Source organism: Macaca thibetana, chromosome 4 (assembly GCF_024542745.1).
Source record: "Macaca thibetana thibetana isolate TM-01 chromosome 4, ASM2454274v1, whole genome shotgun sequence".
In the NCBI taxonomy this organism is placed as follows: domain Eukaryota; kingdom Metazoa; phylum Chordata; class Mammalia; order Primates; family Cercopithecidae; genus Macaca; species Macaca thibetana.
This window is the reverse complement of record NC_065581.1, coordinates 110172550-110194211: the sequence shown is the minus strand read 5'-3', so window position 1 is coordinate 110194211 and position 21662 is coordinate 110172550. Positions and strand designations below refer to the sequence as shown.

The 21662-nt window shown below is 37.4% G+C and overlaps 1 long non-coding RNA gene across 1 annotated transcript in view; it reads left to right on the top strand.

The window, feature by feature from the left end:
- LOC126952368 (uncharacterized) overlaps positions 1 to 20033 on the top strand; it is a 33946-nt gene extending 13913 nt beyond the window's left edge. The window contains exons 2-3 of the long non-coding RNA XR_007724866.1: positions 19430 to 19588; positions 19805 to 20033. This is a non-coding gene — a long non-coding RNA (uncharacterized LOC126952368). The remainder of the gene's footprint in view (positions 1 to 19429; positions 19589 to 19804) is intronic.
- Positions 20034 to 21662: the final 1629 nt, after the last annotated feature.

The window sequence follows — 21662 nt, the reverse complement described above, 5'->3', positions numbered from 1 at the left end:
GGGGACCTCGTAGGAGCCCTAAACCCACACTACAAAGCAGCTTATCATTTTATTTTATTATTTTTTGGCTGCAAGAAGTCAATTGGCTATAGCTATAGGATTTAATTTTTCTGTAACTACTCAGTCATAAAAAGGAACGAAATAATGTCTTTTGCAGCACCTTGAATGGAGCCAGAGGCCATTATTCTAATTGAAGTAGCTCAGGAATGGAAAACTAAACATCATATGTTCTCACTTGTAAGTGCAAGCTAAACTATGAGGATGCAAAGATGTAAGAATGTTATAATAAATTTTGGGGACTGTGGAGGAAGGTTGGGAGGATGGTGAAGGATAAAAGACTACATATTTGGTACAGCGCACACTGCTTGAGTGACAGGTGCACTAAAATCTCAGAAATCACCACTAAAGAACTTTTCTGTGTAATCAAAAGCCACCTGCACCCCCAAAGCTATTGAAATAAAAGTAAAAATAAATAAAAATTAAATAAATCAGGATATATCCAAGGCCTAACAAAAATAAATTTCCTGTAGCAATAAGAAGCAAAGACGCATCTATGCTAACATAAAATGAATTGATATATAGACATTCCAAGGAATTCAGAAATTAGGTGATTTTGAAATTAAAACAATTCACATTATAGAGACAGAGATGATGATGCATATGTCAACATTAGTGAAAATTGTGGAAATTTAATTTTTTAAACTTTCTGAATTTTTGATGATTTCCCAGAAAAATGTGTTTATCTAAAGAAAGATTGATTACCCAGATTACGTATCTGGGATATTGTCTGCAATTCTCTGCTAGAGAGTTTGGTTACTTCTCTGTGAAATAACTGTAGATTTCACTTTAAGGTCAAAATACTGACACCTACAATTTGTAACTTCACCCATGAAAAAACCTATCCTTATATTAAGCAATGGCATAAATTCTAACTAATATCTGCCAAATCATTATAAAAAAATGTATTATGAAGAAAAACAAATTGTTGCTATGGTTTCTTAGTATTAAAAGATAAAATTTTTAAAAAACCCGTATTTCTCTACATGAGGTTAAGTTCAGGAAATAAGGTACTTGCAAGAGTGTCCCCTACTTCAGTGGTGAATAGATTAAGTCAAAAATTATCAGAAGTCTGATTTAAAAATGTATCTTTGGGCATTTTGTTTGCTTAAAAAACACTCAGGACTTCATGACAGATTTGCACCTCCTTAGCTGCACTCTTATGATTTGGCAAGAGGTAAATGACTGACTCTTTTCTTGTTAGTCAGGTTAAAGACATCGAGCACAAAAACCTGAAAGCATCCTGAAGAAGATTCAAAACGGCAAGAGGATGAGCTAGCTCCCCCAAATATTAAAATAACTCAATCTATAAAGAAGTTAAATTAAAACAATATGGGATATGTGCATGGTTTAGACAAAATTAGGAAAAAAAGAATATCCTGCAATTTATACACAAATAATATATGTTAAAAGGACCATCTCAATATCTCAATTCTGTGTGAATATTGTTTGGATTTTTGTTGGGTTTTTCGGGGGGTGGTGGTGGTTAGTGATATTCAGAAAGAACGGTATAGCCACGTGGATAAACAGAAAAATTGGATCCATTACTCACACTACACAGCAAGATAAGCTTCAAATGGATCAGAGATTTAAACAAAAAAATGAAATGATACAAGTAATAGAAGAAATTTAGACCGGGCACAGTGGCTTATGCCTGAAATTCCAGCACTTTGTGAGGTCAAGGCTGATGGATCTCTTTGGCCCAGGAGCCCAAGGCTACAGTGAGTCATGATTATGCCACTGCCTTCCAGCCTGGGTGACAGAGTGAGACCCAGACTCTACAAAAGAAGAGAAGAAAAGAAAAGAAATTTGGCTGAATTCATATTTAACCTTGAGTGGGCATACCTTTCCCATCTAAAGTCCAAAATCCAGAGGCAAGAAGAAAAAAAAAAGAAATTTAAAAATTGTATCACATTAAAAGAAAATACTTTTGAATTGTCAAAAACACTGTAAGCAAAGTAATAAAATAAATTATTTACAACTTAAATCACGGATAAATCATTAATATCACTAATATATTGAATGTTCCTTAAATAGTAAAGAGTCAATGTTTCTTTACAGATGACCTATAGAAATTCATGATCAATTCATAGAAATAAGAAACGCAAATGGTTTTAGCCATGTAAATAGATGTTCAACCTCTCTCATATTAAGAGAATATACTAATTAAACCTACACCTAGAGAGCATTTTTTACTTATCAGTTGGGCACAAAGTTAGAAAACATACTTTGCGAGTCAGAGGCAGGCAGATCACTTGAAGTCAGGAGTTCAAGACCAGCCTGGCCAACATGGTGAAACCCTGTCTCTACTAAAAATACAAAAAATTAGCCGGACATGGTTGGGGATGCCTGTAATCCCAGCTATTCGGGAGGCTGAGACAGGAGAATTACTTGAACCTGGGAGGCGAAGGTAACCTAGCAGTGAACCGAGATCGCACCACTGCACTTCAGCCTGGGTGACAAAGCGAGACTCCATCTCAAAAAAAAGAAAAAAAAGAAAACTTACTCTGTTGGTAAGCCTATGGAAAAAGGGGCACTCTCCTGTATCTCTCGAGAGACATCAACATTTGATTCCATAGCAATCAAAGTAATTGCTATGGAAAATAATTTGAAAATGTCTAGCAAAATTACACAGAATCAATTTTTTGCCCTAGCAATCTCACTTCTAAAAACCTATCCCACAGATACATTGGCTTTTCATTGTGGGAATTATCTGATAGAGCAACTTAAATGTACATCAGTAGGAAGCTGTTTGGATTACATTACACTGCCACTCAGTGGGTTACTATGTAGCTATAACAATGAATGAGGAACATCTCTGTGTACTTCCAGGGACTGAGTGTAGGAATTATTTTTCAGTGAAAAAATAAAGGTGGAAAATGATGGATAGTATGATCCTATTTATCTTAAAAATAGTACATTGTACATGTGCTTAATATTTTTTAAAAAGAAAATAAACATGTAAAAAATAGATACCTATGTAAGTGAAGGAAGAATTAGGAGCAAGGAATTAGTGAAAGACACCAAACTTCCTTAAATATATCTTGTTTTGATTTTTAAATTATAAGAATATTTTACATAATTAAGAAATTGTGTGAATTTTTTAATTCTTAAAAATTCTTAATAAAATCAAGACAATGAAACACATAAACTTAACTATGTATGTTGATGATGATATATACACACAGAGAAGACCAGTACTAGTACTAAGCGACTTTAAAACAAATTAGGTATTTATAATCACTAAGAGGATACACCCTAAGGACAAAAAGGCAAAGGACTGAAAAAATAAGTTGAGCTATTTTTGGAAATCATATTGTTGGTAGTCATGTTTATATTGTAATTCTGACACCATTATATCTATATGACAAGGTAAATTAAATAAATGCCTATGGAATATTCTATCACAAGCAATACCATTTATAACCAAGATTCTCAATGTAGGACTAAGACGATAAGAGGTAAGGTAGAAGAAGCTATACAAAATCCCCATGGTCCTGAATTTTAACTGGAAATATAAATAGGACACACGATAGTCTTTATCTTTTATTCAAACAAATAAAATAGCTCACTGGAGAAATGACTGATTTCAGGTCTGGGCAGGAAATAAATAAGCTAAGGCTGAAACACCTAGGTATATCAGGTATTTAAAAAAGACCTGCGAAGTCAGCAAAAGATATAAGGAGCAAACTTAAGGAGGGATCAATGATTAAAAGTGGGACTATTTGAGCATCAATATCAAAAATAACTAAAACGGGTTGAAATACATCAAAGAGGCATCATGAGTTTACAATGATTCAAAATAAAACTTTAAAAATTGCTAGTCAATTAATGTTTTGAAAACTTGTAAAAAAAATACATATCTATATAAATTGGTAAATAAGATCTACCACTGATAGACAAAGAGAAGATGAAGGGATGTTTCTATTTTTAAAGTAATCTAGCTATTAAATGAGAACCAAATGATACAGTTGGAATACCAGTATTTGGCAACCAATATTAAATTAATGAATCAAGAGTGTAAACAGCTACTCACATGCTAAAACCAGAGGTAACCAGACAGTATGTGCCTCCTGATGGAAGATCACAATGGCAGCTTTGGAATAGTCTTGCCAAAACAATTAAACCTGAATATGGTTGTCTCTAGATCCAACTATCAAGACAGATGAAAGAGAAGACAGAAGAATGTTAAAGAACACCACAGGGATGCATCAGCAAAATGCAGACAGTTAGAAACTCCCCGGGATAAATAACCTAATTTCTTCCACAAATAAGTTGCAAAGGGGGAAAAAGTTGGAAAGAAGACCTATACGTAATAACATATAAACCATTTGCCATATTTGAGCTTATTTCAATCTAGACTAAAGCAGCAAATAATAAAACAGTGGCTCATGGCTGTAATCCCAGCATTTCCAGAGACTGAGGCGGGTGGATCATGAGGTAAAGAGATTGAGACCACCCTGGCCAACATGGTGAAACCCTATCTCTACCAAAAATACAAAAATTAGCTGGGTGTGGTGGCGCACGCCTGTAGTTCCAGCTACCTGGGAGGCTGAGCCAGGAGAATAGTTTGATCCCAGGACACGGAGGTTGCAGTGAGTGGAGATCAGGCCACTGCACTCCAGCCTGGTGACAGAGGGAGACTCTGTCTCAAAATAAATGAATAAATAAAAATTTAAAATTTTTAAAATTGAAAATAAAGTAACAACACATGTGAGACTGTTGGAAATTGGAACAGTCACTGAATATTTTATAGTATTCAAGAACCATTGGCAATTATTTTTAGATAATGTTACTGTGCTTGGTTTCAAAAAAGAGTTCTCTTTAAGAGCTATAAACTACAGCATTTACAGAAGATATAATAAATAAAACTACTTCAAAACAATACAGGAAGAATGAGATATACTTGAAAAATATTGACCATAGATTAATAGTTGAAGATGTGTAATGGTTACATAGGGTTTCATTGTACTCTTTGGTCTACTTTTACGTATCTTGGAATTCTCCACCTAAAAAAGTTATCTGGTGATCTTGAAGAACAAATGAAACTTAAATTAAAAGTTAAAGAAAAGTTTCTTAGTGCAGAGTAAAGATGTATAGGTTTAAGTGGGCACAGTTCAGGAAACGTAGTTTCTGGTGGCTGTTGCTTGGAGTTTAAAAAGCAAAGGGAATATAAGGCTGGAATGTTAAGCAGAGATTAGGTCTTGGAGAATTTTATTTCCTATAAAAGATGCTGTACTTTACTGTAAGGGAAGTGGGGAGCCCTTAACAAGTTTTAAGCAGGAGAGTTAACACCAATGGAGTTGAATTCAGAAAGCTCAGGTAGCAGCTGTGAGGAAAACTGATTGAAGTGAGGACAGACAGCAGCAGAGAAAACAGTTAGAAGCCTGTTATAGTAATTCATGAGAATTTTGTTTTATTGTACTTTAAGCTCTGGGATACATGTGCAGAATGTGCAGGTTTGCTACCTAGTTATACATGTGTCGTGGTGGTTTGCTGTATCCATCAACCCAACATCTACATTGGGTATTCCTCCTAATGCTATCCCTCCCCAAGTCTACCACCCTCTGACAGGCTCCAGTGTGTGATGTTCCCCTCCCTGTTTCCATGTGTTCTCATTGTTCAGCTTCCACTTATGAGTGAGAACATGCAGTGTTTCATTCTCTGTTCCTGTGTTAGTTTGCTGAGAATGATGGTTTCCAGATTTATCCATGTCCCTGCAAAGATATGAACTCATCCTTTTTTATGGCTGCATAGTATTCCATGGTGTATATGTGCCACATTTTCTTTATCCAGTCTATCATTGATGGGCATTTGGGTTCATTCCAAGTCTTTGCTATTGTGAACAGTGCTGCAGTAAACATATGTATGCATATGCCTTTATAATAGAATGATTTATAATCCTTTGGGTATATACCCAATAATGGGATTGCTGGGTGAAATAGTATCTAGTTCTAGATCCCTGAGGAATCACCACACTGAATTCCACAATGGTTGAACTAATTTACACTCCCACTAATACTGTAAAAGCGTTCCTATTTCTCCACATCCTCTCCAGCATCTGTTGTTTCCTGACTTTGTGATGATCAATATTCTAACTGGCATAAGATGGTATTTCATTGTGGTTTTGTTTTGCATTTCTCTAATAACCAGTGATTATGAGCTTTTTTTTTCATATGTTTGTTGCCTGCATAAATGTCCTCTGCTGAGAAGTGTCTGCTTATATCCTTCACCCACTTTTTGATGGAGTTATTTGTATATTTCATGTAAATTTGTTTAAGTTCCTTGTAGATTCCGGATATTAGCCCCAGAGTAGACCAATAACAAGTTCTGAAATTGAGGCAGTAATTAATAGCCTACCAACCAAAAAAAGCCCAGGACCAGATGGATTCACAGCCAAATTATACCAGAGGTATGAAGAGGACCTGGCATAATTCCTTCTGAAATTATTCCAAACAATAGAAAAAGAGGGACTACTCCCTAACTCATTTCATGAGGCCAGCATCATCCTGCACCAAAACCTGGCAGAGACACAACAAAAAAAGAAACTTTCAGGCCAATATCCCTGATGAACATCAATGTGAAAATCCTCAATAAAATACTGGCAAACCGAATCCAGCAGCACATCAAAAAGCTTATCCACCACAATCAAGTCAGCTTCATCCCTGGGATGCAAGGCTGGCTCATCATACACAAATCAATAAACATAATCTATCACATAAACAGAACCAATGACAAAAAACACATGATGATCTCAATAGACGCAGAAAAGGCTTTTGATAAAATTCAACACCCCTTCATGCTGAAAACTCTCAATAAACTAGGTACTGATGGAACGTATCTCAAAATAATAATAGCTATTTATGACAAACCCACAGCCTATATCATACTTAATGGGCAAACGCTGGAAGCATTCCCTTTTTGAAAACCAGCACAATACAAAGATGTCCTCTCTCGCCACACCTATTCAACATAGTATTGGAAGTTCTGGTCATGGCATTCCAGCAAAAGAAAAAATAAAGGGTATTCAAATAGGAAGAGAGGAAGTCAAATTGTCTCTGTTTGCAGATGACACGATTGTATATTTAGAAAACTCCATCACCTCAGCCCAAAATCTTAAGCTAATAAGCAACTTCAGCAAAGTCTCAGGATACAAAATCAATGTGCAAAAATTACAAGCATTCCTATTCACTAATAATAGACAAACAGCCAAATCATGAGTAAACTCCCATTCACAGTTTCTACAAAGAGAATAAAATACCTAGGAATAAAACTTACAAGGGATATGACAGACCTGTTCAAGGAGAACTACAAACCACTAGTCAAGGGAATCAGAGAGGACACAAACAAATGGAAAAACATTCCATGCTCATGGATAGGAAGAATCAATATCATCAAAATGGCCATGCTGCACAAAGTAATTTATAGATTCAATGCTATCCTCATCAAGCTACCATTGACTTTCTTCACAGAATTAGAAAAAATTACTTTAAATTTCATATGGAACCAAAAAAGAGCCTGTATAGCCAAGACAATCCTAAGGAGAAAAAAAAAAAAAAAAAAAAAAAAAAGCTGGAGGCATCACGCTACCTGACTTCAAACTATACTAGAAGACTACAGTAACTAAAACAGCATGGTACTGGTACCAAAACAGATATATAGACCAATGGAACAGAATAGAGGCCTCAGAAATAACACCGCATATGGACAACCATCTGATCTTTGACAAACCTGAGAAAAACAAACGAGGAAAGGATTCCCTATTTAATAAATGGTGTTGGGAAAACTGGCTAGTCATATGCAGAAAACTGAAACTGGACCTCTTACTTACACCTTATACAAAAATTAACTCAAGATGGATTAAAGACTTAAACATAAGACCTAAAACCATTAAAACCCTAGAAGAAAACCTAGGCAATACCATTTTGGACATAGGCATGGGCAAAGACTTCATGACTACAACACCGAAAGCAATGGCAACAAAAGCTAAAATTGACAAATGGAATCTAAACTAAAGAACTTCTTCACAGCAAAAGAAACTATCATCAGAGTGAACAGGCAACCTACAGAATGGGAGAAAATTTTTGCAATCTATCCATCTGAGAATTTTTTTAAAAAATGAAAATTGACAGGACTTAGTGATTGGATATAAGAGATCAGAACTACAGAAAAAGTCTAGGACAACTCCCAGGTTTTTGGTTTTGTTACCCATATGCACACGATATAATCAGATTAAAATAAAATAAGGTTAATTTTGTCAGAGTTTTGGAGACTCTTATAATGTATCTTGAGCTAATAAGTGCTTAGATATTACAAAACAAGAACTGTGAATCACAACTAAGAGATAGTTCTGACACTAGTGTCCATTAATGTGAAAATCAGCAGTCACAGACTATGGCTCTCTGAATCATGCAAATGATTCTCTATGCAATGATAAATAGACATTTAAATGTTCTGAGTCACAGCCTTGCAATCTTGACAGCACAGACAAGAATATATGCTTCCTAATCACTTAATAAAGATGAAAAATTTTTGTTTTTTCTGGATTTAAAAATGACATTTCTAACTGATGGAAGCATTTGACTTTTGGTATTTGGTATTTGAATACAAAACGAATGTTATCTTTTTACTACAATTTTCTGAGTTGCTCTCTATAAAAGACTTTTTTTTGTTTGTTTTTAATTTATAAAGAAAAGAGGTTTAATTGGCTCACATTTCTGCAGGCTATACAAGCATGGTGCCAGTGAGGCAGGGGAATAGGGCCTGGAAACTGGGAACCTAAAACTTCCTAGAACTAAATTAAATGGAAACACTTCAGCAATGACAGGAATGTAAATAGATTTGTAACTTCACTTCATCCTCTTCATTTACATAGGCAACACACATCCAGTAACATCCTCTCCATTTACATAGGGCGCATACTGAGTAGATGACTTTGTAACTTGACTTCATCCACTTTATTTACATAGAGCATATACCAAGTAACCAATGGGAAACCTCTAGAGGGAATTGAACCTCCAGAAAATTCTGTAACCAGGGCCCTTGAGCTGCTTGCTAGGGCCCAATCCCACCCTGTAGAGTGTGCTTTCATTTTCAATAAAGCTCTGCTTTTGTTGCTTCATTCTTTATGTGCTTCATTTATGGGTTTTGTCCAATTCTTTGTTCAAAATGCCAAGAACCTGGACACCCTCAACTGGTAACACTAGCATCTGCTCAGCTTGTGGGGAGACCTCAGTGAGCTTTTACTCATGGTGGAAGGTGAAGCAGGAGCAGGAGCAGTGAAAGAAGGAATGAGGGAGAAGTAAGGGCAGGGATGCCACACTTTAAAACAACCAGATCTTGCGAGAACTCACTCGCTATCACAAGGACAGCATGAAGCTATGAGGAATCCTCTGCCATGACCCAAACACCACCCACCTCCAACATGGGGGATTATAATTCAACATGAGATTTGGCAGCAACATATTTTCAAACCATATCTGTCTGCCTTCCCCCCGCCCCAAATTTCATGTCCTTGGAAGAAAACCTAGGCAATACCATTTAGGACATAGGCATGGGCAAAGACTTCATGATGACAACACCAGAAGCAATGGCAACAAAAGCCAAAATTGAAAAATTGGATCTAATTAAACTAAAGAACTTCTGTACAGCTAAAGAAACTACCATCAGAGTGAACAGGTTAATGGGGGATTATAATTCAATGGCAGCAATATATATCCAAACTGTATCATTCTGCCCTCCTCCCCACAAATGTCATGTCCCTCTCATATTGAAAAATACACTCATGCCTTCCCAACAGTCCCCAAAAGTCTTAACTCATTCCATCATTAGCTCAAAAGTCCCAAGTCCCAGACCAAAGTCTCGTCTAGAGATGAGTTCCTTGCAGCTGTGAGCCTGCAAAATCAAAATAAGTTATTTATTCCCAAGATACATGGGGTTACAAGGATTGAGTAAACATTCCCATTCCAAAAGGTGGAAATTGGCTAACAAGAAGGGGCTTCAGGCTCCATGCAAGTTTGAAACCTAGCAGGGCAGTAATTAAATGCTCTAAAATAATCTTCTTTGACTCCGTGTCCCTCTGTGTAGGGGCTCCAATCCCACATTTCCCCTCCACACTGCCCAAGTAGAGGTTCTCTGTGTGGGCTTTGCCCCTGCAGCAGACCTCTGCCTGGACACGCGGGCTTTCTCATACATCCTCTGAAATCTAGGCAGAAGCTACCAAGCCTCTTTCACTCTTGCACTCTGTGTGTCTGCAGGCTTAACACCACATGAAACTTGCCCTGACTTACAGTTTGCACCCTCTGAAGCAGCAGCTCAAGCTATACCTGGGACCCTTTGAATCAAGGCTGGAACTGGAGCCACTGGGAGGTGGGGAACAGTATCCCCAGGCTTCACAGGGCAGTAGGGGCCTGACCCCTGCAACCATTTTTTCCTCTTAGGCCTCAGGGTCTGTGATAGGAGGGGCTGCCTCAGATCTCTGAAAGCCCTTTGAGACTTTTTTTCCATTGTCTTGGCTATCAGCACTTGGGTCTTTTTAGTTATGCTAATTTCTATAGCAAATGGTTACTTTGCAGTCTACTTGAATTTTTCTTGAAAAAGCTTTTTCTTTCTTGGCCACATGAGTAGGCTACAAATTTTCCAAAATTGTACACTCCACTTCATGTTTAAATATAAATTTCAACTTTAAGTAATTTCTTTGCTCCCACATCTGAGCTAGGCAATTAGAAGTAGCCAAGCCACATCTTGAAAGCTTTGCTGTTTAGAAATTTCTCCCACCAGATACCCTAAATCATCACTCATTAGTTCAAACTTTCAGATACTTAGGGTATGACTACAAAACACTCAAGCTCTTTGCTAAAGTATAACATAGGTGATCTTTGCTTCAGTTCCCAGTAAGTTCCCCATTTCCGTCTGATACTTCATCAGCCTGGAGTTCACTGTCCATATCACTATCAGCATTTTGGTCACATTTAACTGGTCTCTAAGATGTTCCAAACTTTCCCTCATCTTCCCATCTTATTCTGAGCCCTCCAAATTCTTCCAGCTTCTGCCCATTACCCAATTCCAAAATCGCTTCCACATTTTCAGGTGTTTTTATGGCAATGCCCCAATCCTCAGTACCAATGTTCTGTGTTAGGCGATTCTTGCATTGCTATAAATAAATACCTGAGACTGGGTATTTTACGAAGAAAGGAGGTTTAGTTGGCTCAGGGTTCTGCAGGCTGTACAAGCGGAATGTTGGCTTCTGAAGAGGCTCAGGGAGCTTTTATGCATGGCAGAAGGCAAGTGGGAAAAGGCACATCACATTGTCAGAGGCGTTTGAACCAGAACAACTCCATCTTGAATAGTTGGTGGGTAAAATAAGGCTGAGACCTACTGGGCTGCATTTCCAGGAGGAAAAGACATTCTAAATCACATGATGCGATAGGAGGTTGGCACAAGATACAGGTCATAAAGATCATGCTGCTAAAACAGTTTGCAGTAGAGCAGCAGCCAAAACCTACCAAAATTGAGATTGCAACAGGAGTGACCTCTGGTCATCCTCACTGATATGCTCCCGGCACTGCCATGGCAGTTTACAAATGCCATGGCAATGCCAGGAAGCTACCCTATATGGTCTAAAAGGGTGATGCATACATAATCCACCCCTTATTTAGCACATTAGCTTATTTAGCACATAATCAAGAAATAACAATAAAAATGGGCAGCCAGCGGCCCTCGGGGCTGCTCTGTCTATGGAGTAGCCATTTTTATTCCTTTACTTTCTTAATAAACTTGCTTTCACTTTATGGATTCATCCTGAATTATTTCTTGCACGAGATCTAAGAATCCTCTCTTGGGTCTGGATCATGACCACTTTCCAGTAACAACATGGTGACAGCAGGAGCCAGAGAGCAAAAGGGCACGTATTTAATATCTGTTTTCTTGTCTGTTCCTATGGTTTTGGTGTAAAAGTGTGTTTTAAATATTAAACTCATGATGATAGCCATTAAAAGAGATACGTGAAACAGTAAAGCAGCATGAGATCCTAAAAAGATCCTTAATAATGTAACTGTTTCCATTCCCTGGTTTGATGGGTCCAGAAAAGGGAGAAGGGAAAGTCCAGGATGTATCTTGAAGCTACATTCAGATAAAAAGTGTATTGTTTATATTAGAACAGATGTTTATCTATGCTGCTTTCCAAAGCTAAGAGAAAGTAAAGGAAGTTAAAGCCCAAGCCCACATTTGGTCACCAGGGAAGGTCTTCAAGTTCAAAAAGCCTATTTGCCTCAATTCACTGAATCTAAGAGGGTGGGGGTCTGGCACTGTCTTTAAGTAGTTACCAACCAATGCACTATGGCTCAGGCACAGCCACAATACAAGCTATGGCAAGTCTATGAGATCAGAAACTCATCCTGCCACAAAGTAAGCTGTGTCTACTTCTTGGGGGTCAGCATCACTCTGAGTTCTGGGGTGATGTGGATATTTCAAGTCATTTTAACGACCTATTTGATATCATTTTTAATTTATAGGCATATGTAATATCAATGTTACTATAAACTCCAGTTGGCACTGGTATATATCACATGAAGATGAATTTTTGCACAGAGGGACAATAGAAGACCCATTCTTTGGTTCCCTATTAAAGACAATACAAAGAGCAAAAAATATCGTTTGGCTAAGCAACACAATACAAATCAGAGATGTTTACCTCCAGGACTCATGACCAGATACCGAAAATGGCTACTACTTCCAATTATTTTATCTTTATGTAAGATGCTTTAAAAATTATAAATTATCTTAATGAGAAGTCCTCCAAGCTTCCCTTTTCGTACAGTTTATTATGATTAAAGTGTCTTTCTCCTACTCTTTATGATGGTATCTGCTTTAATGAATGATTAATTTTAGTGGAATTCTTTGCTTTATAATTATATTTGATGAGATTCTGGCATAAGAAATCTCACACGTAGAGCCACAGACCAACATAGGGTAGAAATTATTTATCTTGGGAGAATAAAAAGCCAGCAAAACTTCTTCATGCTCTGGGTATTAATTTTTGTTTGAATAAGAGTTTGATCTACTCCAGATGTAACCTACTGTGATCCAGCAAATATGACAGTTCAGGTTTAAGAGGCCTTTAACTAATGTTAATTTCATTACTTTTTATGTCGTAATTGAAAGTTACATAAAAATGTACTCTGCTTCCTAGAAACTATTTGCCACAGATACACACACACACACACACACACACACACACACACACACCACTCATACAAAGTGATACAAAATTATGATCGATATTTGGTTACTTTCATTTTATAGAAATAAATGGTTATTTAAGCGTGTAAGAAGTACATGGTTAAAGTACTTATCCAGAACATTTAATGCATACAAAAGCTATTCTATTTACTAAATAAGATATAATCACAATGTTTTTCAAACCTCAATAAAATTCTTCAGTCATCTGAATTTTCTCCTTTTACAGAGGGGTGTTTGTAATATTTTATACTGATAAGAATCTAAGAATTGCTGAGGACAAACCAGGTATATTAAAAGTATGGTTGAGTACTGTCTTCTAGACTCAGCAAAAAAAAAAATGTTCAACTAGCATTGACTATCTGATATATGACATATTATCTTGTAATCAGGATAGTAGTTAGTATATCAAATAATATGCTGGGTTCTATGCTGGTAATAAAATGAAATTTCTGTAACTTTATTATTTTGACATATGTATGAATTTTTGATTGTCCTTTTAAAACTTTTAAAAATATAAATGCTGTGTATTCTAAAGATTTCTTCATGGCTCATTTTTCTCTTGTCTGAGGGCTCAAGCTCTGCATGTCAGCTACGTACCAAGCAGCTGTTGCTAGGATGTATCTGTTTCCATAGCAATAGATGAACTCTTCAGATGCATCTAGAATTCCCCCTCTTTTTTCTATCCCTCAATCCCTTGTCCATCCATATGTAAATCAGTATCCAAATCGCTAACTGCAACAGAATTGTTCCAAGTGATAATATCCTGTATTTAGCATCCATGTATATAGTGTTGTCCAGTATAGAACTTTTTTCTTTAATATTTGCATTCTTTTCTCAACATGTTTAGATTGTGTAGAAATTTCTGTGATTTGGGGATTAATGCTGTGTCAAGTTGATAAGGATCAAAAACATTTTCTGCCAAGGCACTTTTCAGAAACAGTAATTAATAGGAGAAAACAGCTAGGTGCAAATGGTTTATTTCTTCTTCTTTTTTTAAAGCATTCATTATGGAACAAAGAATGTGTTACAAAAGTAGCAGGCAATATAAGCCACGTGGATTTGGGCCAATCCCTTTTGGACTCAAGCCTGAATTTCAAACATCAGTTTAGGTTGACCCTTCAGAAAGATTTCTGGGCTTTCCAAAGTTCTGAAGATCTTGGTGTGAAGTGTCACCGTTTCTCTGGCTGTGAAGAGAGCTGTGATGTGATTGCCCCCAGTGGATCTAAAATTTTCACTACAGGTCTTCTCACCTTTCTTTCCTCCCCCGCCCCCATTCAGGAGCTTCAGGCACTGACAACAGTTTTTGCAGAAAAAGAAAAGGAGTAGAGCTATCACTAGACACCTGCCACTATGCTAAATAATCTCTGCCAAGTGCTAAACAGACTGTGAACTCAGCAATATCTGGGAAAAATGGAAAAAGTAAAGATAGGTACAGATAGAAATCTCTAAAAATAATATTTGAGTTGATTCCTGGAGGCAAAATCTTGTTTTGTGAAAAGAGATTTGACACTGGCTTTTTTACATGACTTTATACTTTCTGAGGGTAAATAACCATGCTTTCTGCTTCATGTTGTGATTCAAATGCAGTCTCTCTCCTGTGCAAGAAGCATTCCTGCTTCCCTAACTATCCATCTTCCCTAGAGGGAGGAAGGAAAGAAACATGATGTTCTTAATCAAACAATGCCCACTTGTGCTCAAGTTGTTTGTGGTGAAATAACATCTGTTGATTATATAAGTATTAAGTTAATTAACAATTGTTTATCTTAGTTTTCATTCAAAGTAAACATATTTTATATTATGCCTCTGGCACTGCCTTTATCTATAGAAAAAAAGAAATAACAATTAAAAATTATCTTACTAACATAAGTTCTTATTAAAAATGTATTTATTGTGCTTGTAGTTAACAATACTGTATTGTACACTTAAAATTGTTAGGAGGGTAGATGTAATCTTAAATGTTACCACAAAATAAAATTTTTTTTAAAAATCCATTACAGATACACAATTATATTTTTGACCCATTTATACAAATATATTAGGGATGAAGTTGGGAATTTGAAGCAATATGTTAGTAGAGATTATGTAATCTATTTTTTCTTATCTATATTTTCTTCAATGTTACTTTTGTAAAGGGAAGTAAAAAAAGTAGCTTTTAAAAAAATACTTACTGCCTTAATTTTAATTGTTGTTTAATAATTACCTCATATTTAGAGTGGACATATAAGAAGAAGCATGCTCTTCCAATTATGAATTTGACTTTTTAAGATTGTTAATAGAGAAGAATTTAGGAAGTGACTTCTGTGTCCCCTCAGATTGGTGATGAGCTGCAACTGTTTAAAAACAGCTGGTAATTGTTTTTGCCAGCATTTGGCACCCAGATGATGTCTCCTGTCATATCCATTTGTGCTTTATCCTGATATGAGAAAAGAGCAGAAAGTAATTTTCAATACTATGTTCCTCACTATGAATTCAATTAGAGAAAAATGGATCTCCATCAAACGAACTTCTTTCAATAAGTGTTCTTTATAATTTGCCTATTAATTGTGTATTAAAGAAAGAAAACATTTAGAAATCCAGAATTCAAATTATTTTCTCAAATTAAGATTTTTATCATTTATATTCAACCATTTATTGAATAAAAATGTAGACCTATTATACTCCAGACTTCAGCACTTGGGCTAAAAAGATGAATAATACATGGTCTCTGCCTTATTATTATGTCATATATATATTATACTAATAATTACTATTGCAAAAAGACTAAACAAAACTCCTTGTTTTGTTAGTAATTATTGGTATAGTATAGTATAATAATTATTAAGGCAATACATGTTACTAATTAATGATGACCATAATCAACATAAGCTTTTAACAACATTTTATTGTAAGGACTACATTCTATATATAATTAAAGGGAAAAACATAAAAAGAATTATTATTATATAAATGATTTATAACTGGTTTCATAAAGCTTTAAGATGTCCCTTCTTACATATTGGAAAAACACGCTAATAAAAATTACAAGAGTTTTATTCAAAGACATACATACAACAATTGGGATTGGTTAAAATAATAGAATAGCCATACAATGGATGTAATTTGACTTCAAAGTTTCAAGATAGAAGTATGTTCAGCAACTGACAAATGTACTCACAAAATGTGTTAAGTGAATAAAAGATGATAATATTGAGGCCGGGCGCGGTGGCTCAAGCCTGTAATCCCAGCACTTTGGGAGGCCGAGATGGGCGGATCACGAGGTCAGGAGATCAAGACCATCCCGGCTAACACGGTGAAACCCTATCTCTACTAAAAAATACAAGAAAAACTAGCCGGGCGAGGTGGCGGCCGCCTGTAGTCCCACCTACTTGGAAGTTGAGGCAGGAGAATGGTGTGAACCCCGGAGGCCGAGCTTGCAGTGAGCTGAGATCCGGCCACTGCACTCCAGCCTGGGCGACAGAGGGAGACTCTGTCTCAAAAAAAAGAAAAAAAAGATGATAATATTGAGAGGTGACAACGTGCTAGCAGCCCCTGCTCTCGGCCCCTCCTCGGCCTCGGAGTCCACTCTGGCCGTACTTGAGGAGCCTTTCAGCCTGCCATGGCACTGTGGGAGCCCCTCTCTGGGCTGGTCGAGGCTGGAGCCGCCTCCTTCTGCTTGAGGGAAGTGTGGAGGGAGAGACGCCGGGAGAACCGGGGCTGCGTGCCGCACTCACAGTCAAGCGCGAGTTCCAGCGGGCACGGGTGTGGGCTCCCGCCAGGCAGGGCTGGGGACCTGCAGCCCACCATGTCGAGCCCCAACTCTGCAGTGGGCTCCCGTGTGGCCCAAGCCTCCCCAGTGGATGCTGTCTCCTGCTCCATATTGCCAGGTCCCATCAACCGCCTAAGGGCTGAGGAGTGCAGGGGCAGCTGGGACTGGTGGGCAGCTTCGCCTGCAGCCCCACTGCAGGATCCACTAGGTGAAGCCAGCTGGGCTCCTGAGTCTCATGGGGACTTGGAGAACTTTTATGTCTAGAATAAGGGATGGTAAACACACCAATCAGCACTCTGTGTCTAACTCAGCGTTTGTAAATACACCAGTCAGTACTCTGTGGCTAGCTCAGGGTTTGTAAATACACCAATCAGTATTCTGTGTCTAGCTCAAGGTTTGTAAATATACCAATCAGTACTCTGTATCTAGCTAACCTAGTGGGGACTTGGAGAACGTTTCTGTCTAGCATTCTGTGTCTAGCTAAAGGATTGTAAATGCACCAATCAGCATGCTGTGTCTAGCTCAGGGATTGTAACAACATCAATCAGCACTCTGTCAAAACAGACCAATCAGCTCTCTGTAAAATGGACCAATCAGAGGGTGTGGGTGGGGTCAGATAAAGGAATAAAAAAGGCAGGCTGCCCCAGCCAGCAGTGGCAACCAGCTAGGGTCTCATTCCACCTTGGGGTTGGTTTGTTGTTTTGCTCCTTGCAATAAATCTTGCTGCTGCTCACTCTTTGGGTCCATGCTGTCTTTATGAGCTGTAACACTCACCGCGAAGGTCTGCAGCTTCACACCTGTCAGCAAAAACCATGAGCCCACCAGAAGGAGGAAGCTCTAGACACATCTGAACGTCTGAAGGAACAAACTCTGGACACACCATCTTTAAGAATTGTAACACTGCGAGCATCCGTGGCTTCACTCTTGAAGTCAGTGAGACCAAGAACCCACCAATTCCAGACACAATATCACAAACCATGTTTTGTTGTTGAGATGGAGTCTTGCTCTGATGCCAGTCTGGAGTGCAATGGTGCAATCTCAGGTCACTGTAACCTCTGCCTCCTGGATTCAAGTGATTCCCCTGCCTCAGACTCCCAAGTAGCTTGGATTACAGGCACACACCACCACCCCCGGCTAATTTTTTGTATTTTAGTAGAGATGGGGTTTCACCATGTTGGCCAAGACAGTCTCGATCTCCTGACCTCGTGATCCACCCGCATCTTCCTCCCAAAGTGCTGGGATTACACACAATCCATGTTTTAAGTACATCAAAATGACAGCAATGATTATCTCAGGTTGTGATATTACAGGTGACTTTTTTCTTCATTTTAAATATTTTCTAATTTTTCTAAATGACCACATGTAACATTTCCTATTTATATTAAAATTATTTTTGTAAACAGAGTTGAAAGATTAGAATGAAGAAAGTCTGTAGGTACTAGAAAGGGTAAACATGAAAAATTACAAGAAGATAAATATGGTTAAAACAAAAAAGAAAATTTTGTCAGAGAAGATTTGAGCTGCCTTACCATAACACCAGATATTCTGAGGATAAGAAACACACTATCTTGACACTACAGTGTTTCAACTGGTAAGTTATCAAAAACTTCCTCCTCAATCTGATGTTCTTGGTAAGATATCAAAAGGACCTCATGCTTACAAAACCACAACTGAATCTTTCTTTTTCTTTTTTCTTTTGAGATAGAGTCTTGCTCTGTCGCCCAGGCTGGAGTGCAGTGGCGCAATCTCAGCTCACTGCAAGCTCCACCTCCCGGGTTCATGCCATTCTCCTGCCTCAGCCTCCTGAGTAGCTGGGACTACAGACGCCCATCACCACACCTGGCTAATTTTTTGTATTTTTAGTACAGACGGGGTTTCACAGTGTTAGCCAGGATGGTCTCGATCTCTTGACCTCGTGATCTGCCCTCCTCGGCCTCCCAAAGTGCTGGGATTGCAGGCGTGAGCCACCATGCCTGGCCTTGAATCTTAAGTTAGAATAACAGGGACACTTCTGCGAACATTCCATCAAAACCACAACACCAACTGTCTCTTTTACCATGAGTTTCATGAGAACTGGCTAACACGAAAGCTACTCACCAATGTAAGTTTAAAAACAAGCCAGGCATGGAAGTCAGGGTGGGGGCTGTGTGCACATATTTGCTAGAACACATCCATGTCTTAGTTAATAGGAATGCAACTTTATGAAGAGTAATCCACTGAAATATCAGAATTATATTTCTGTTGGTGATTTATGAAGTAGTCCATGAGACATCTTGTTACAACACACCCTGATCATTTTATTTAAAAATGACATAAATGTCCACTCCTAAAAGATATAATGATGTTTCTTACCTCTGTGTCTCTTGTTCTTGTTGTTTGTTTTGCCAGAAATAATCCTTCAATTTCAAGTTAAAGAGGGTATGGTCAGAGCTGACAGGCCGAAGAATGAGCTGATCCTGCGGAAACTGGAATTTCCTGCCCCTAAAGGTGATCACATCCCCGAGGAAGGACCAATGGCGTACACTGCAGGACGAGAACATCAGAGAGGTGATTTAAATAATCTTATATTGGCTTCCCTTGCAAAAACGAAATTCTTATTCAATGATCATATGCATAATTTGCTAAATGAACTGTGAAGAAGATTTTATCTCTGCTGTCCCCCTGCCCCATATTAGATTCCTCCAGTATTCTCCAGGTTCTCTTCCCCACTCAGAAGGCCTACTACTGAAAAACATTGTAAAGTTTTCTTTGCCGTCTCTTTAGGTACTACTATGTGGCAACAAATGGAAAATCATCCGATAAATTTTAGTTGACTGAAAGCAACTAAAACAAGAAGAGTCAGGCTGCAGGAAACAAGCTTAAGGATTAGATATGCCATACAAAGAATTATTAAAAAAAAAAAAAACAACAAAAACAGGAAAGGACACCAAAATATGATTATTCAATCATGAGGAACAATGAGCCTATCAAAACTGCATACTGGACAAATGAAAATTGACTTGATGCTCATCAAATAAATGGACAAGGAAAGATAAAAATCTGAATGAAATTTAGTTTCTAAGTAGTCCCTGCTAGCTACTGCTAAATGACATAATAATCCTATTCTTCCTGACCTTGAGACTCCTAATAAATATTATTATCTACCCCGTGCCCCAAGAACCTAATAGAATAACTCATTGGCACCAACTTGCCAGAAGCTAATTTCTTAATTCAACTTTTAAGAGTTTGTAGATGAATAAGAGTAGGCAATGATAACATAGAAGAGCTGAAGCATCAAATAATAGTTTTTAGTAAACTCTCAAGCACTAAGTTATTCCTGAGATTAAAATCTCTTCTTTGTTATCTTCCGTTATGGAAAGAGCACAAGTTTTGGGGTCAGGTAACCTGGGTCTCAGGAATACTCTTAACTAGATCATTAATGTAATTATGTAATCTTTATGAGATTTGGTTTCATCTTGCATGAGGGAAAAAAAATGGTCTCGAAAAGGAGAATATTGAATTTATCCTTATAAGGCTTTGTGCTTATACTCTTAAAGGCCTGCCTTGAAAACACACCAGCAGGCTCAGGTTTGCAATATTTAAATATTACATTTTAAAAGTATAAGTTCCATGTGAGCAAAACCTCTTTGCAATAAATCCTTAAATTGCCTATTTAAAGCACTCTCTTTAACATGCTCCTTAACATTCCTGAAAAAATAATTAAAAGCACCTTGGTTAGCTGGCTGTACCTTTTAGCTTGGCTTGGTTCCATAGCTATTCCCACTTTTCATCTGTTTACAGAAAATGTTGCCTTCCATTGATTCTTGAATAACTCTTCTTTGCAAATATCTAAACAATGTATTATACATCTATAGCTTGAAATTCGTCCCTAAGAACTAATATTATTCTTAATAATGCTTGGGCTATTTTTTTCACCATTGTTTATTTCATACAATGTGTAGTGCACATTTGGATATTCTTTTCAAATTTGGTCAAATTTTCAAATTTGGTCAACAATTATCATTTTTATCATTATACTCAATAATACATTTTGAACATTTACTACATGCTATATGTGTTCTGAACAAAATAATTCTATTCTGGTTTTTTATTTAGGATTGCCAGATCCATCAAATAAAAATACAGGAGGCCTAGTCACTTTTGAATTTCAGATGAATAACAAATAATTTTTCATATACATGTGTCCGACGTAATACTTGGCATACTGTATTTTATCTGGCAGCTCTGATTATGTGCCATATTTCCTTACACAGCATTCTTTCTGAACACCTTACGTAACCCAGTTTAATATTGCTTCCCTTCAAATAAACTGGAAAATGTAGCAGTACCATTTATTTGTGGCATTTTCTGAATTTGCTCAAAGCCATTTTATATACACATTAAAACCTAAAGGATTCTTAATTTAAACTGTAGTTTTTTTGATCTATTATTGAACACTTAGCATTATGTCATAAGAATAATGATTAATAAAACTATAAAGTAAATTAGATTATGGGTGAAAGAAAAGAATGCAAACCGGCCGGGCGTGGTGGCTCACACCTGTAATCCCAGCACTTTGGGAGGCCGAGGAGGGCGGATCATGAGGTCAAGAGATCGAGACCATCCTGGCTAACACGGTGAA